Genomic DNA, 12600 nt, shown 5'->3' on the forward strand with positions numbered 1-12600 from the left:
ACAGGCGTGAATGGAGGGACGAATGGAGACGTGTCGTCTTCAGCGATGAGAGTCGCTTCTGCCTTGGTGCCAATGATGGTCGTATGCGAGTTGGCGCCGTGCAGGTGAGCGCCACAATCAGGACTGCATACGACCGAGGCACACAGGGCCAACACCCGGCATCATGGTGTGGGGAGCGATCTCCTACACTGGCCGTACACCACTGGTGATCGTCGAGGGGACACTGAATAGTGCACGGTACATCCAAACCGTCATCGAACCCATCGTTCTACCATTCCTAGACCGGCAAGGGTACTTGCTGTTCCAACAGGACAATGCACGTCCGCATGCATCCCGTGCCACCCAACGTGCTCTAGAAGGTGTAAGTCAACTACCCTGGCCAGCAAGATCTCCGGATCTGTCCCCCATTGAGCATGTTTGGGACTGAATGAAGCGTCGTCTCACGCGGTCTGCACGTCCAGCACGAACGCTGGTCCAACTGAGGCGCCAGGTGGAAATGGCATGGCAAGCCGTTCCACAGGACTACATCCAGCATCTCTACGATCGTCTCCATGGGAGAATAGCAGCCTGCATTGCTGCGAAAGGTGGATATACACTGTACTAGTGCCGACATTGTGCATGCTCTGTTGCCTGTGTCTATGTGCCTGTGGTTCTGTCAGTGTGATCATGTGATGTATCTGACGCCAGGAATGTGTCAATAAAGTTTCCCCTTCCTGGGACAATGAATTCACGGTGTTCTTATTTCAATTTCCAGGAGTGTATATTAACTGATTTGTAAAGCCATCGGTTCGATTTCTTAAAGAATGTGGTCTGAGCGGGCGATGGAGGAGGGCGGGGGTGGGGACGGGGGCGGTTTCATTGGTAGTCCACTATCACACTGATTTCAGTGAACCTCATCAACTGCAGGGAATAGAAGGACTCTCCCAGGAGAAACAAGTATTTCAACTTGGAATATGAAGCCGGCAACTTATCTCCTACAGTTTAAAAGATGTCAGGTATGCTGGCGATTACAGCGGATCTTCAGCAGTAATAGCAGCTTACAATGGCTGAGAAGGATTCGGTGAGAAACCATGAGTTTTTACATACAAACAGTGATACCGTTAGAGCAGCCGTGGCCAAGATATGTCACCTAGCATCTGCGCGTGCTCCTGAGTGCAGCCACACTTGATCTATGCTCCAGATTGTATCACCATGAAGGTATTCCATCGAGATATCTACGAAACCGGTATGCCAAAGGCCACAGCAAACGAGAAACTCAAGTCTTTTCACAACTGACTGTATCTAAACTCAAATAAAGATCACTTTTATGATCTGAATTTCTTTTTAAATTTTATCACTTTTCCTTGGTGAATTTATCTCTTCATTAAAGAATTATAATATCACAAGCAGAACTATACATTCTATTTATCACAGTCCACTGCTAGAAATTAAATACAGATATAAAATTCAGGTAGTGGATCAATTTTTCGTTATGTAGCCAAATACATTACGTTATGCATGTTCGAATATATTAAAGCAGAACATTTGTGAGTTTTACTGCATTTCGCTGGCAAAAAATGTTCACATTCACACTGAAGTAGATCAAACAGCTCGTTGTTACAGTTGAGGATGTCGCTCAGGGTGTAAATACAGGATCTTGTAACACTACTGGTAACTAATAAATTAATACACTATTAAATTAATAATTTACTCATAATGTTACTCCTGTGAAAGGAATTAGACCTGACTGTGATTGTGTGCTACTAATGGTTAAGTTATCGGACTATTTTTCAGTTCTCAAAAGATAACAGCTGAACCAAGTCGCTACTATTAGAACCAAGGTTCTAATATTAATAAAGTAAACTGTACTTAAGTAAAAAGAAACAGTCGCCAGCCTAATTAGGCAAAGTTGTACGAAGTACTAGCACTGTTCCTAAGGAAAGTTAACTACTGGTATTAATTTACTTGATATTGAAATTCAATTTTTCCGAATATCACATATGACAGTAGTACAGTTTAGCAAACAACATGCCAATGGTTTGTCGTGATTCATCGACAACTGGCTCTCAGTAACACCTGCCAAATGATGATTAATGGTGGAGCGCTACTAATTTCGGCATGTACTTTTATCAGCTTAATTATTGGAAATACTGTCACTGAAATGGATTCCTGATAATTACATTCTCTATGAATTCTCCATGATATATTGCTCAAGTGGGACGTATGGTAGCTAGTTCCGTTACAATGAGAATAACTGAAGCCAGTTACTTATTACAGCAGAAAAATATTATACAATTGGTAATTGTGCTTCATTTGTAGTGTTACTACAATGTGGAAAGTAAAGCTTGCTCTACAAACGGAAAGGGGATCGAGAAACCAATTCGTCAGTAGTATCAGATCAGTATGGAATATTTTAGTAAAGTATGACATGAGAAACAGTTTGAACCATGTACGTATGAAAATATAAACACTTTTGCTTAAAAATCTGTACAATAATTATCTCATATATTTTGGCCCTTCAAGTTTACTAGTTAGTAAATTATTCTGAGTGATCACAGCTTTATGGTAATAATTTAAATACTGTACTGATTCTTCAGTAAGAATAACGTTCAAGCAAAATACTTTAGATCATTTCTTTGCAATTCTACCTTAGCGAAACTTTACCATTTTTCTGCGGAAAACTCGTCGAATACTTCAGAATCAAAACTCACTGAACGGTAAAGAAATCTGCTACTCCACAAAATTTAGTAAGTGTTATTATAGATCTCAATTACTCAGTAGTTCGATAAAATAGGGTATTCGGGAATACCGCAGCGCTTGTATGGGACTCTGTCTAGCTAAATGACGAAGGATAAAATATTGGTGCTAGACACAAAATTAAGAAAAAAAAATTATTATTACGCAAGAAAACCTATAACTGGTCCATGCAATTATACAGTACTCAGTTGATTAATTGAAACGAAGCTGGTAGCTGTGGTGATTTTCCTCCGGCTTCTAAAAAAGGCTCTGCTGTAAAAAAGCTCTAAAAATTCTCTTCTTAGCGTCGCATTTTCGTACTAAAGAGCTGACCAATGTATGCCATGAATAATGATACAAATTCCTTCTACGTCCGAGGCTATATTAAATACTCTTGCTGCCCCTCAAACAAGATGCGAACACTTTACGCTAGCCACCGACTAACTCTTGCCACAAAGGAAACTTGCACACCTACCGCCAAATTCAACTTTTCTATTCTCGCCATGTAGGTTTCGAAGTAGAGGGACTTCCTCCAGGTTTTACGTGATTACAATCCTAATTGCTGTCTGCATGCATCACTGCTACAAGTGTAGTTTTTATATCTGAGTACTTTTGCAAAACATTGCTTTTGAAATCATGCACACATCGTAAATCGGAATAACACAGACGCTGCAATATTGTAGCGAATTTATAGTAAAAGTGTGTTCCCTATAAGGGAATATAGGTATAATGGATGTACGAGCAAACATTGTAGACACATGGTTGACGACATATGGAAGTTTGAGTGTGGCCGTCGGTGGTTCTCAGATAGTTAAATACTAGTAATAATCGGTAAACCCGGTTCGTGTCCCGGCCCGGCAGTTCACACTGAACGTAAATTAATACAGTATAAGACATTGTGAATAATTAGCTGAAGAGCTGCAATACTGTTCGATTATTGCGTTACAGATAAATCACCGAAAACAGTAACTACCATAAAATATCTAGAAATAGCGCTCAGGAGCGATCTAAAGTGGAATGAACATACAAATTCAGTGTAGAAGAAGCAGATATCAATCTCTGAGCGACTGGAAGAATCTTAAGCGTATATCATTAATCCAAAAAGAAGTGGTTTACAAACATTAGACCTTATCGGTCTGAGATTCAAAGTAGGTTGGATAAAGAGAAGAGACAGAAGTAATGGGAAGAGAAAGCGGCGCGTTTGTTCACTGTACAACACTAATCGTGAAATAATTATTGCCGTATAGAGGAAGAGCCAAAATACATTTTAAGAAATAAAAGCGGTTTACCACGAAGGAAATACCGGAACAAGATAGAAATCTGTAGTTGTGATGTACATTTACAGACAAACCAATGATTACATTTTTAGAAACATTGGATGATTTTTTTAACAGAAAGAGTTTCACAAAAATTGAGCAAGTCAGTAACCCGTTGGTCCACTTCAGGCCCTTACACAAGTAGTTATTCGGCTTGGCACTGATAAACAGAGTTATTGGACGTCCGTCTGAGCGATATCTGTCCAAGTGGTGCATTAGATCGTCAAAACATAGAGCTGGTTGGAAGGGTCTGCCCATAATGTTCCAAACGTTCTCAGTGGGGGAGAGATCTGACGACCTTGCTAGCCAAGGTAGGATTTGGCAAACAGGAAGTCAAGCAGTAGAAGTTCTCGCCATGCGCCGGCGGACATTAGCTAGCTGAAATTTAAGCTCAGCATGGCTTGCTATGAAGGACAAGAAACTGGGGCGTGGAATATCGTAGACGACCGCTGTGCTGCAAGGGCGCCATGAATGACAATCATAGGGGTCCTGCTATGAATTGAAATGCCTCCCTCGCCCCCCCCCCCCCCAACCATCGCTCCTGGTTATCGGGCCATATGGCGGCTGACAGTTAAGTTGATAGCCCACTGTTGTTTGGGGCGTCTCGCTGGTCGTCGGGGATAAATTCGAAGTGGGACTCATAACTGAAGACAATTCTATAGCTGTCAATGAGATTACAGGCCTAAGCGAGGTCCGAAAATCAGGAGTGGTAGTCTGGGATACATTTCATTTCATAGCAGGACTCCCTTGATTGCCATCAGCTTTACCCTATACAGCAGCGGTGCCCTTCACAGAATAGCGGTACGTCGACGATGCTCTGCGCCCTGTTATGTTGCCCTCATGGTAAGCTATCCTGAGCTTATTTGTCATTACGATAATACCCGCCCGTATAGGGAGACAGTTTCTGCTCTACCTTTCCCAGAAAGGTCACCGTATCTCTCACCAATTTAGCGAACTTTTGGAGCATTATGGGCAGGGGCCTCCAATCAACTGGGCTGTTTGAAGATTTAACGCGCTAATCGACAAAATCTAGCACGATACCCCTCAGGAGACTGTCGAACAAATCTCAGTCAGTGCCGAGCCGAATAAATGATTGAATATCGGCCAGAAATGGACCAACGCGTTATTGCCTTACTCAATTTGTGAAGCCCTTTCTCTTGAATAAGTCACCCAATTTTTCTAAAGTTGTTATTTTTTGCTTGTACATAACATCTACTGATTTGCCTCCCATTCGCATAAATCTTCCGTTTATTTTTTTCTTTTTTTCCTTAGAGTATATATTCAATTAACAAAATGATCGCGGAAGGCAACAGGATGATACCGTCATAAAAGCACAACGTATGGATGAGTACCTTCTGGCGGAAAAACATTTAGATGACACTGAAACATTAAACCTTTCCTTGGTATTCAACCTCTTGGAATGCCACGAACTTTATGTTCGTTCTATATAGTTTCATTGCTTGTCTAAATTAAAATTCCTCATTGTTGTCCGATAAAAACGAAATATTTTGGATATTAAACTGATACCTGTCGAGACTTGAACAAGTACATGAGAAATAACACAGTTTCCCAATTTACATATGATATGCAGTTTTAACATTCATTTGATAAAGCTTAACAAAGACAATGGGGTCAAGGGGCTCAGCAGCAAATTAAAGGCAGAGTCTTGAGAAAGCAATTTCCAAAGATTTTCCCATCTGTAGGTGACAAAAAAGTAAACTTTCTCAAAAACAAAAGCTCATAATGTGTATAATGTTTTCAATAAAATTCTGAGCAGTTGTTGTATATATTGATCAAAATGGAGTGTATTACATAGTAATGCACTAGTCCAACACTTATCAAACATTAGGGTCTTGTTCATACATAATGGGTATTGAAAGTTTAAAATCTTATCCCGTTCGAAACAGATGTCTATCATCAAAATCAGTTTACTATGCAACCCACACAATGCAGTGCCACTTTATGAAGACGACTTGCTGGAGGCTGGTATGAACGTATACAGCATCACATCTCCTCCCTGACATGCTTATTTGCTGCTGGAATATGTTTCTGCAATCCTGGTCATGATGATTATGACAACAACGATTATCATTATTACACACTGACAAGTATTGCGAGTATCTTCAGCAATTACGAAATGTTACGCGGGCTGGTATATGACACATTTGTTGTTTCCATCATATGCATAATATTTCGGCAACTGACCCAAGCGTCACCTTCAGGTACAGCAAGTTGTGCTGTCATGTGTACTGCTGCACGGACACCAACAATACTGAGAACTGCTGCTCATATAACGCCGCTATGTACAGCTGACATACACTTTCGAAGCCCACTACGCCCTATGATATTGTTTTGTTTTCCAGAAGCCGTAGCAGTATTGCCTGAAACTCACGTTCTGTTAGCGTTTCCCAGATCTACTGGCCGGCGAGTGCTGCAACTTTATTTCGATTGTTAATTATGCTGTCCCAGATTTTTTCATTTGCACCACGATACTGGACATCCCTTTTTTCATTTCATGAGTATATTTGAGGCGATGCTCGACAACAGATAATTAGGATAGTTGATTTAGTCGCGTGAGTCATTCACATTCCTAACATCTCTCTTTCACTGCTCTAAAAGTATGCCTCAGTTGAGACAAGCCACTTCCGCACGTTATGCGGTACGTATGTAACTTTTGAAGACATATATAGTCTTTAACGTCACAAATAATACTGGACGTCACATCAAACACCTTTTTCATGTCCGTCTCTGCCCTACGCAAAACTTGCACATTCAGATGCCCGCACACACACACACACACACACACACACACACACACACACACACTAGCGCCACCAGAACCGAAAATGACCGACGTAAGAAGCTGTTAATAGTAAACATTGTTGAAAAACGAGTGAAGCAACATTAACTCTGTCCCTCTGTTTTTTGACAAGGGAGAGACCAGAATATCACACAGCATTTAAGCGGGAACCTCATTCTTCATTTAAAAGGCTACTTGCTCATTAAATTCAAACTGCTTCCTTAATAACACTATCTCAGTAGTTGGAAACACATGCCAGGATCTCCGTGTTGCTATATGCAATAGGATGACCGGTGCCAAAACAATGTTTAGCAACAGCAGATTTGCTCGCCTGCTGCAAACGTGTACGACACTTATGTTCAGTGCACCGGCTCCCCAACGTCCTTATCATCTGACTGATATGTAACATGCCGCAACTGCAAGGAATACGACAGACTGTCGCCTTACGCAAACCAAGGTTTTCCTTAAAGGAACGTCAAAGTACCATAATTTTAGATGGAGGTCGGAAAACTCATTTCGCATCATATTTTCGCAAAATTCGACCAATCTTGTTGGAAATGTTCTCTACGTAAGATGATTCCAAATTCTACGACCTTTTTGCCTGACAGAGGTAGCATTTCCGAAAAGGTTTCTCGTATTTTGCGGACATGTGATATGCAGGGAGTTTTCGACCTCCATCTAACATTAGCGTCCTTTTACTTTCCGTTAAGGATGATCGTGGTTCTCGTAAGACGGGTGTATATCGTATTTCTTGCAGTTGTGACTTGTCATAGTATATCGGTCAAGGAAAACCGTGAAGGAATGGACTGAGCATAAGCGTTACACACGCCTACAATAGCCGAGCAAATCTGCTATTGCAGAGCATTGTGTTAGCACCGGTCATCCTAAGGAATACAAACCAAGGAGATTCTGGCATGTTCTTCCAGTTATTGGGATAATGTTATTAAGGAAGCATTTGAAATTCAATTAACAACAAGCCTTATACATAGGGACTGACTTTTTTGCTTAAATTCTGCATGGAACTCTGTTCACTTCGTTGTTAAAGAACAGGACACAATTAATATTACCTCACTCGTTTTTCAGCAATTTTCACTATTGGTGTCGATAACTTCTAACCCCGATCATCTTTGGTTTCGGTTTTTACGTTATGTGTGTGTGTGTGTGTGTCCACGAATCCTGTCACGTAACTGAGACGATATTCCATAAGCATACAATTTCACTACAAGCCGCTTGTGTGGTACAGTGTCAAAAACCGTCTGGAAATCTACAAATATGGAATCAATTTGAAATCCGTTGTCAATAGCTTCGTGTGAGTAAAGAGCTAGTTACGCTTCACAAGAACGATGTTTTTTCTTAAATCCTTGTTGACTTTGTTTGAATAGACCGTTTTCTCCGAGGTAATTCACGATGTTCGAACACAACACATGTTCCAAGGTCCTGCTGCGTATCGATGTTAATGATATAGGTCTGTAAATTAGTTGATTACTCCCACTACCTTTCTTACGTCCGTTTAAATTTGGCATATTTTTTCTTTGTTTCTGTTTTGAACCGTTTTGTGTACCAAGGAGGAGCATCTACGTCATTTTCTAATATATTTGGTATAAATCTCTCAATTGCTGCTAATACTATTTGTTTGAAGGTCAGTCACATCTAGTCTTCTCCTATATTGTTACTTTGGAAGTAGTGGAATGGTCTCTTAGGAAGGCGTCAGTGAATTTTTACCTGCTTTTTTTAATAAGTATAGTTTTGTTAATTTTTGGAGGATTCGGTGGTTACAATATTCAATCTCGCTACGACAATCGTGTGTTCACTAATCCTTGTATCCGTTTTGATGCTTGTTATTAGCTTAGGATTATTTGTTGCTACGAGGTCTCTCGAGAATTACTCTGCAAACCATGGATTGCACAGTGCTCACTTGCAGCAGTTTTGCCGTAAGAATGACAGAGTGGTCACCTTTCGAAATAGCTGCGGTTGTCGACGAACGTTATCCGGCTGCATTCCCGTAATTATTGAACAGCTTCTTCATCTCCATCTCAACATATTGCCTACCATTTCTGTAAATTTGGTTTATTATAAAACACGATCTTAAGCAGATAACTGCAAAATTCGATCGCTTTCACAAAAAAGATAAGCCAAGAGTGGCGCACGAGTAGCTCCTTGCTATCCCGCCACACAGCACACATCAAAGGCATGACGGTTGCCTTCTGTCAAGGCGCCTACAACATAACCGCAGCCCCTTCTGCTTGCTACTGTCACTGCAGTATTTGGATGGGGGGTGACATGTACTGGATACTACGTTGTGCTGGTACTATGAGCCACGTGATAATAGCATAACTTACTACTATCCCTACGCCGGATGGCCTTTATAGGATACCGCTCGCAGCTCGCCAGTCACTGCGAGAACCAGTTTCAACATCGACACCGGAAATGACGCAGATATTTCTCAGAGTACAACAAACACTGCCTGAACGTAAAACATCGCCTGTGCAGCCTGTACTGACCCACATACGGCAGTGTTTCTCGATAGTGATAGGATGAGCACTAAGCTTGCGTCTTCAAGAACTATTATCGTGGTAGTGACAATCTTTCATCTGTTCAGGACGATCTCTACATTGCCCTCACTCAATAGTAGTGTATGTTGCTCAACGTTATCGTGCACTTTCTGTGTTTTATTACAGTTCTTTCTTTCTGGGTCACCCGGCAGCTTTTTCTTGTTGTGCGTGCATCGCTCACAACGGGATACTGCAGAGGTGAGGAGGGTAAGCTTCTCGAGGGTCTTTCGTCTCCGGAACTTCTTTTCCAGTGTCTTGTGCTCAAGCAGGTAGTCTTCTTCTCTGTTTTCTTTGGCTTCCATCTGACTGTGAGTACCTTTCTCTCTTTCACGTTCCTTGATTCTGTGACTTATTTTCAGTTGTTTTATCTGTATATTTTTCCAACGCAGCTTCATCCCTTGGTTTCAGAGTTTTTCTGCTTACGCTGTTTCATCAGGCAAGCAGTCAGAGTACTTAGCCAATTAGTTTACAGTGCAGTTGCGTGTACTGTGATAGGTGAAGTGAGGTTGTGTATATGTGGTTGTATGAAAACACGGCGAGGCATTGAAATATATTGTCAACTGAATTGCAGAATTGTATGGGAAGCCGTTGTGAAAAACTGTTCATTATTTTGATTGTGAAATTATGTGAACTCGGAGACCCTGGTTCTATGATTATGTACTTTCGGTAAGTTATTGTGCTTTGTACTGAATTTTGTTAAGGTCAATGTAGTAGTTAGTTCTGTGCAGTTATGTTCTCTTTTGGGGCTCTTGTCTGTTAGATGGCAAAAAGGTTGATAGTAGTAGATTGTGATACTGTAGTGAGTCAGTTGTTTGTCTTAGTGAGTCAATGTGCCCACTTGTAAAGCTAATTCCTAGCTTAATTGAGTTGTAATTTTCAGTTGGAGCCCAATGTCTTGTTTATCTGGGCCAAGCCAGTTTATTTCATCTAAGTAACATATGTTCGTGTTTTAGAACAAGTTCCGCTATATATTACTGTGGCCTATTTTCGTTAAGAATCATTACGTTTCTGTCTGAGTAAAATACTGTTCTATATCTGGTTTCAGCTGTTTTCCGAAATAGCTATTTGTGGCACTGAGTGCCAAGGTTGTATCTTCCTTTGGTGGCAGAGGGTGGTTGTGTGGTGTCCTGGTCTCATTTGGAAATTTGTGGTAAAGTCTTACGGGGAAAAAGCTGCTGACGTCGACGCTCCGTAAGCTTACACACAATTTAAGCTAACTCAAACTGACTTACGCTAAGGACGAAACACACACCCATGCCTGAGGGAGGACTTGAACCCCCGACGGAGGGAGCGCGCGGCCTGTGACAAGACGCCTCATACCGCGCGGCTACCCTGCACGGCTCCTGGACTCGTGCCTGTATCCTTAGTATTATCTTATTTGGAAATAGTATCTTGCGTTCCTTTCTCGTGTTGTATGTGTGGCCTTTTTGGACATGCTTGGGTGTCGCTGTAAGGTCTCACCCAGTCTTAGTTGTTGAACAACAATTCCAAGAGCTGACTATGTGTTTATGTAAAAGACTCAGACTGATTTTGTCCTACTTCTAACTTGATCAAAACAAAATGTGTCCAGTTTCACACCACAGATATTTATAGGCTAGAAATGATATAAAGGTTACACAATAGTCACTAGTGTACACCTTGCAGAGTATTGCATCGTTAGTGGCTGGAATGAGTTTGTAACCCAACCTAAGTGCTCAACAGTAATGTGTGGTGCTAAGGAGTTCCTACTACAAGTCATTGTCCAAAGCCAAAATTTAACTATCTCATTTTGTTGATAAAACGGTTGTAGTTTGCAACAGTTAGTTATAGTCTCTAATTTATATATCGGACATCACAGCCAAGTAACACTGCAAGGGGAAAGCGAAGCAACTTAGCTGATTAGAGGAAAAATTCAAGGATTCATTTATTGAATAAAACATAGAGTTCATTAATTTCCTCTTTCAACCGCCTCTAAATTCGTTCTAGAATTAGCAGTACCTTTTCAATTAAAAACAGTAAGTGATAACAGTGTGTTCCGCATTGAGGAGCCCTGTCCTCATGATCCTTAGCAAAAATTAGGTTGTAAAGTTTGTCAACTCTAAATGCTAGAGATCCTCCCGGCTTTAATGTCCACTTGGTAAGTTCAACTGTTTACTCTGTACACTACACAATTAAACATGCAGTACGTGGCACGTGAGCTGATTGCACATTTCACTCTCTCTCTCTTTGTTACAGCTGGCATTGCCATTCCGTGATGACATGTAACAACGACGCTTCAATGTACATAGGCAATTTGGAAACAGTTTCAATTACTATGAGACAAGATTTCATAACCAAGTCCTATGGACTGAGATAGTATTTTTAACACTTCAGAGAAAGATAAGAAAAACTTTATACCAAAGAATTAAGTGAAACATTTCTTTTTTGAAAAATCAGTACAGTGCCGAAAATTTCGTCAACAAGACACAGTTGACACGACACATATTGTAATCTTTTCCGAAGGGGCGACTTAATCTCCAGTTATATACAGGCTTCTGTGGCTTTAAAAAATTCACTAGATTTGGTTCTTATTTTAGAATGGCTGTATAGTAATTCCGAACCAAAATGCCTGCTGCTTGTCTGGAACCGCGCGACCGCTACGGTCGAAGGTTCGAATCCTGCCTCGGGCATGGATGTGTGTGATGTCCTTATGTTAGTTAGCTTTAAGTAGTACTAAGTTATATGGGACTGATGACCTTAGCAGTTAAGTCCCATAGTGCTGAGAGCAATTTTTTTTTTTTTTTTTTTTTTTGGTCCGCTGCCTTCCCAGCCACTAACCACATTTACCGACTGGTACATAATCATTCTTCACGCAGTGCAGTCGGCTGTGTGTACGTGTGTGTGTGTGTGTGTGTGTGTGAGTGTGTGTGTGTGTGTGTGTGTGTGTGTGTGTATGTGTGTGTGTGTCCGTGTCTGTGTCTGTGTAACACCACAATCTCCAGAGTTTCCAGAGTTTTATTCCCGGGATAGTGTTGTCGCTCTCACTAATCTGTCTGTTCTTAATCCATTTACAGTAATAAACAATATTCTCTTAAATGCACTGGTTTACACCACTGGATCACAGTATTTACAACAGTAAAATGACAATTACAGTTAATTTTTCTTCTTTAGGCTCAGCAGCGTAATATCAGTCTTCTTATGATTACGTCTATTAGAATATATGTAACCAATAGCTGCTTATAATACGTAATATTTATTC

The sequence above is a fragment of the Schistocerca nitens genome, chromosome 1 (assembly GCF_023898315.1).
Source record: "Schistocerca nitens isolate TAMUIC-IGC-003100 chromosome 1, iqSchNite1.1, whole genome shotgun sequence".
Classification (NCBI taxonomy): domain Eukaryota; kingdom Metazoa; phylum Arthropoda; class Insecta; order Orthoptera; family Acrididae; genus Schistocerca; species Schistocerca nitens.